The following is a 6,673-nucleotide window of genomic DNA, read 5'->3' as shown; positions in this document are numbered from 1 at the left end:
TCGTCAATGGCTCTAGTGACTGTTTCAAAAAAGCCAACCAGGTTCAAAAGGCAGGATCTGCCCTTTACAAAGCCGAAGTGGGTGGGATCAAGTGTCTGTAAGTCCCCAATGTCTCTGTTTATGAGTTCCATAATGATTCTTTCCATAGCTTTGCAGTCCAGGCTGGTTAAGCTTATGGGGCGGTAGTTACCAGGGTCTGTAGAGGTGCCTCCTTTGTGGAGTGGGACTACTGTTGCTGTACGCCAGTGTTCAGGTATATATCCTGTAGTAAGGCTAAGGTTAAATAGCATTTTTATGTGCGGGTTTAGCTCCTCTTGGAGTTCACGTAGCATGCAACTCGGGATACCGTCAGGTCCCATTGATGCTGTGTTTTTAGCTTTGCTGAGGGCGGTTCTCACCTGGACATCTGAGATGACATGGAGGTTACATTCAGCTGGGATAAGTATTTCTTCTTTTGGGGGTGAGGGAGGGGAGAAATTTGCACTGAACCTGTCTGCCAGAATGTTGGCAATATCTGTGGGTTCAGTGTACCTTTTGTCATTGTGAACTAACTGTGAACATATCTGAGGGTTTCCGCCCAGGTTTCTAACATAGCAGAAGAAGGCCTTGTGGTTATCTTTAGTGTCCATAGTGATTTTTCTCTCAAAGTTGGCCTTGGATGTTTTTATGAGAGAACGTAGCTTTCTACTAGTGCTGATCAGAGATGCCTTCTCTTTATGGGATTTTGCTCTGTCGTGCAGTAGCTTCCTTCTTTTGTTATACAATTTGTTTATGGCTGGGGTCCACCAGACAGGATGCCTGCCCTTGGTGGAGAGGGTCTTGATTTTATTTGGGATTGCATGATCCATGCATTCTTGGAGATGTCCATAGAAAGCATTTGTGAAGGATTCTGCATTGTGGGATGTGGTTTCCACTGGCCCAGTGGGCTTAAAGGATACCATCTCAGTTTTAAGAAGTGTAAAGTCGGCCTTTGAGAAGTTTTTCACTGTAGTCTTTTGTGTTGGGGGTGGAGGTGGGATATGTATATCCAGGGTGATTAGTTTGTGGTCAGATCTCACTAGTGAGGGGTATACTTCCGGTGTGGAGCACTTTGTCCCCATGTTTGTGATGATCAGGTCTAGTATATTATCTCCCCTTGTGGGAGAGGTGACTAGCTGTTCCATTGCATTTGAAGTTATGAATTCCAAGAACCTTTGGGCTAGGGTGTTTGGGATAGAATAATGCACCCAGTCTATGTTAGGGTAGTTGAAGTCTCCCAATATGATGGTGTTTGGTGAGACATTCATATCCTCCAATGTCTTCAGGAAGGCTGAATGGGGTTCCTGAGATTGGGAGGGTGGTCTGTAACATGCTACCAGTTGTATAGCAGTTTTGCCTATGGTTAGTTGCACCTGGATGGTCTCTGATGCTTCATGAGTTGCCACTAAGCTGGAGGTGTGGGTGTCCTTGATGAATATGGACACTCCCCCTCCCTTTTTGGTTTGGCCCGAGTTTTGGAGCCAAAAAGCATGATACGAGGTATAGCCTGGTAGCACTGGGGTGCTCTCAGGAGCCTTGAACCAGGTTTCAGTTACTGCACAGACATCGTTGTTCTCCATACTGAGGAGTGCTTCGAGAGCTTGCATCTTGAGATTTAGACTTCTGGCGTTGAGCAGCATTACCCTTAATTTTTTTCCATTTTTGTTTTCTAAGGAGGTGGGTTTGTCTTTTGAGCCTTGCCTAAAAAAGGCACTATGGGGGTGGCAAGAGCCTTAGCCAATATCCGGAAGCCCAGTGGTTACAGATGCAAGCCGTCCCTTGTGAAGCAGCATGGCTTGTCCAGCATGTCATCCCAAGCAGACAGACAGACATTGGATCCCATGACACCAGTATTTGAGCCAATTATTAAAGCTGATCATCTTGTCTTTGTATTGTGGCATCATTCTTGGTGAGGGCAAGATGCTGCTCAGGGTCAGGGTCATACCAGCCTGGGCTACATAATCAGAGAGCTCCTTTATGTCTCTTTTCATATAGTCCAGGGAGGTACGTCTCAGGTCATTCACGCCGGCATGGACAATGACGGAGTCATATTTGCACTTGCTTTGGAGTGACCTGAGTGCGTGTGTTATGTGGTGGATCCTAGTTCCCGATAGGCAGCTCACCATTACCCTCTCCTTGTTCAGCCTAGTAAGCGGAACGTCAGTGTGTCTGACTATAGAGTCACCTATTACTAGTGTATCAGGCATGGTGTTTGGCCTTAAGGGCTGTGATGGTTTGACACACTGATTTATTGAAGTATGTGTTGCATGTGTTATGTTTTGAGGTGGTGGATTTTTGGGTGTCTGCTTTGGGAGCCTCTGTTGTTTTGGTAAGTTTTTTGTTAGAGCCTCCGAGTATGTCTTTGTGTTATTATGTGTTTGGTTTGCAGTTGTGGTAGGTCTATGTGGGACTGGGTTTGGTGTGTGTGTGTGGCTACCTTCTCCTCCTGTCTGGTCTTGCCAGTCCTGAGTTGAGAGAGTTCAGCCTCCAGTTTGGCTATATAGTTGCATCTCTCAGATGTATTAATGTTTGTTGGGAGGAGGCGAGGGTTGTCTGTGTACATGAGACAATTGTAGCATTGTCTCAAGATCCCCAGATTAACCATCTGAACTGGAGAGGATGCTAGTAATCTACCACTCGACATGCTAGAATATTATAAGGGAGCACTGTGCCTTTAAGGGAAGTGGGTACTCACAGGGGTGGTAGGTGAATGTAGTGCTTACTTTAGTTAGCGAGTGCTTACTTAGAAGAGAGGTTTTGAGAACAAGTGCTAGGCTTATAATAAAGCGAGTAGACTGATTATTATAAGAGTAGGGCTTTCTTAAGGGAAAATTTGAAGAGCAGACTTGGCGGAGCCAGAAAAAGTTTAACCTTGTTTAACCGGCGCTGCACTATGCACACAAACGCAGAAAGCCGTGCAAATGTGGATTTTAAACAGGGAACTTCAAAAGAGCTAGAAATGGTCCAAAACAACCAATTACTACAAGCTCTTGTGCTGAGGTCACTCCTTCAGGGACAGATAGGCTGCTCAAGGCTCCCCACTCCCACTGGTGAGCAAAGAAACTTCCTTCTATCCAAGTAAGGCAATGGACAACACAGGAACTACACCTCAGCCCAAGAATACAGCAAAGCCTGTATACTGGTCTAAATTAGTCGAGGAGAGGCGGGAAAACAAGGACATTTTTTTGTTTTTTTTTGTTTTTCAGATAGAAAGCACACAGAAATGCAGGAAACAGTAATAAATCAGTTACACAGGCTAGCACACTTTAGTGGGCAGCCTCAACAGTTAAATTTAACAAATAACAAACAACTTTCAACCAATTTTCGACTAAATGAAACTTTAAGTACAGATATTATATAATGCAACAAAGAGTTAAAAAAACAGTTTAAGCTTGTTCAAAGTAAGCAAGAGAGGTTATTTCAGGTAAAAAACAGCAAAAATACTTAAATCAGGAAGGTAGTCGCTTTTCTTAGTTCTCTGCTGCTAGAACCACTCTGCAGGACCACGAGGATCTGTTTCTGAGTAGTACAGCCAGAAAAAAATGCTCAGAGGCGGATTTTAAACAGGGAACTTCAAAAGAGCTTGAAATGGTCCAAAACAACCAATTACTACAAGCTCTTGTGCTGAGGTCACTCCTTCAGGGACAGATAGGCTGCTCAAGGCTCCCGACTCCCACTGGTGAGCAAAGAAACTTCCTTCTATCCAAGTAAGGCAATGGAAAACACAGGAACTACACCACAGCCCAGAATACAGCAAAGCCTGCATACTGGTCTAAACTAGTCGTGGAGAGGCGGGAAAACAAGGATATTTTTTTGTTTTTTTTTTGTTTTTGAGATAGAAAGCACACAGAAATGCAGGAAACAATAATAAATCAGTTACACAGGCTAGCACACTTTAGTGGGCAGCCTCAACAGTTAAATTTAACAAACAACAAACAACTTTCGACCAATTTTCAACTAAATGAAACTTTAAGTGCAGATAATATATAATGCAACAAACAGTTAAAAAACAGTTTAAGCTTGTTCAAAGTAAGCAAGAGAGGGTATTTCAGGTAAAAAACAGCAAAAAATACTTAAATCAGGAAGGTAGTCACTTTTTTCAGTTCTCTGCTGCTAGGACCACTCTGCAGGACCACGAGGAGCTATTTCTGAGTAGTATAGCCAGGAAAAAACGCTCAGAGGCAGATTTTAAACAGGGAACTTCAAACGAGCTAGAAATGGTCCAAAACAACCAGTTACTACAAGCTCTTGTGCTGAGGTCACTCCTTCAGGGACAGATAGGCTGCTCAAGGCTCCCCACTCCCACTGGTGAGCAAAGAAACTTCCTTCTATCCAAGTAAGGCAATGGACAACACAGGAACTACACCACAGCCCAGAATACAGCAAAGCCTGTATACTGGTCTAAACTAGTCGAGGAGAGGTGGGAAAACAAGGATATTTTTTTTTTTTTTTTGTTTTTGAGATAGAAAGCATACAGAAATGCAGGAAACAGTATTAAATCAGTTACACAAGCTAGCACACTTTAGCGGGCAGCCTCAACAGTTAAATTTAACAAACAACAAACAACTTTCAACCAATTTTCGACTAAATGAAACTTTAAGTGCAGATAATATATAATGCAACAAACAGTTAAAAAACAGTTTAAGCTTGTTCAAAGTAAGCAAGAGAGGGTATTGTAGGTAAAAAAACAGCAAAAAATACTTAAATCAGGAAGGTAGTCACTTTTCTCAGTTCTCTGCTGCTAGGACCACTCTGCAGGACCACGAGGAGCTGTTTCTGAGTACTATAGCCAGAAAAAAAATGCTCAGAGGTGGATTTTAAACAGGGAACTTCAAAAGAGCTAGAAATGGTCCAAAACAACCAATTACTACAAGCTCTTGTGCTGAGGTCACTCCTTCAGGGACAGATAGGCTGCTCAAGGCTCCCCACTCCCACTGGTGAGCAAAGAAACTTCCTTCTATCCAAGTAAGGCAATGGACAACACAGGAACTACACAGCAGCCCAGAATACAGCAAAGCCTGTATACTGGTCTAAACTAGTCGAGGAGAGGCGGGAAAACAAGGATATTTTTTTGTTTTTTTTTGTTTTTGAGATAGAAAGCACACAGAAATTCAGGAAACAGTAATAAATCAGTTACACAGGCTAGCCCACTTTAGTGGGCAGCCTCAACAGTTAAATTTAACAAACAACAAACAACTTTCGACCAATTTTCGACTAAATGAAACTTTAAGTGCAGATAATATATAATGCAACAAACAGTTAAAAAAACAGTTTAAGCTTGTTCAAAGTAAGCAAGATAGGGTATTTCAGGTAAAAAACAGCAAAAAATACTTAAATCAGGAAGGTAGTCACTTTTCTCAGTTCTCTGCTGCTAGAACCACTCTGCAGGACCACAAGGAGCTGTTTCTGAGTAGTATAGCCTGGGATACAGGGCATTTTCAGACCCCACTCTGATGGACCTCCTGCATATGCACATAACAAACAGCACCAGAATTACTCATTCTAAAGACTTAAACCTTGCCTGTAATATAAACAGGACCTGCTGGAGAGATAGCTATGTATCCCAGAATCTATACCGTCTATGGAACAGACTCCCCATCCATGTGAAGCAGAGTTCCTTCCTAACCTCATTCAAGTGCAACTTGGACAACTGGATGGGAAACTGCAAATTCATCCCTGGTTTGGCACCTATGTCTCTAATGGATAGACGTAACCTGTAAATGGTTCATCTCCCAGGCTCATGCTTACACTTATCAAGGGTATCAGAACTTATCAGAGATTTGGTATGCATGCCTAGGCTTAAAAAGGCCCTTGTGGTCATTAGCATAGTAAAAATCTATGAACCTAAATATGAGCAATCAGGACCACTAGAGTCACCTTTTAACCATAGCCTCCAGACAGGCTTTGTGCTATGTGAATGGAGAACTGCAATGGTCATCCTTCTACATAAGGGGAGGCCATCTACAGACCTAGGTAACTACAGATCCATACATCTGACTAGGCTCATATAGGAACCCATGGGAAGAATTATCATGGAAATTAATTAAAAATGACATAGGAAATCTTCAGACACTTGATCCAGCTCAGTTTGCTTATGTCAGGGGCAGGCCTACTCAGTCTGGTGTACTTCTTCAAGAAGGTCACCAAAGCACCCCACCCCACATGCACTCACACACACTCCAGATGGAAGCACAAATGACCAATCACTAACTACACCTTTAAGATCTACAACCAGACTCAGAGATGTGGGGAACTGGGAATCTGGCCAGTGATAATGAAGTCAAAGTGGACAAAAAAAATTAAAATAAAAAATAAGAAAAAAGAAGGTCATCAAAGCAATGGACCAGGGCAAAACAGATCATACTGCCTACAGTGATCTGACCAAGGCATTTGATCCAATACCTACTCGGGCACTGTAGACAAACCAACAGAATTGGGTTTAAACCCCTATGTCAACCAGTGGACAGCTGTGTGGCTCTCAAATAGGACCCAAGTGTTATTATAGGGGACTACACTGTTAGAAAAGGGCCATTCACTACCAAAGTCTCTCAGAGCTCTGTGCTGGGTCTGCTCATTCTTGGCATATACTTCTCTGAAGTCAAGGGCCTCTGAATGACTATGTTTGCAGATGGCTGTATAATTAGGTGCAGTCATA

The sequence above is a fragment of the Protopterus annectens genome, chromosome 2.part1 (assembly GCF_019279795.1).
Source record: "Protopterus annectens isolate FY-2018-M chromosome 2.part1, PAN1.0, whole genome shotgun sequence".
NCBI classification, from domain to species: domain Eukaryota; kingdom Metazoa; phylum Chordata; order Ceratodontiformes; family Protopteridae; genus Protopterus; species Protopterus annectens.
The sequence above is the reverse complement of the archived record's forward strand: the minus strand, read 5'-3'. Positions refer to the sequence as shown.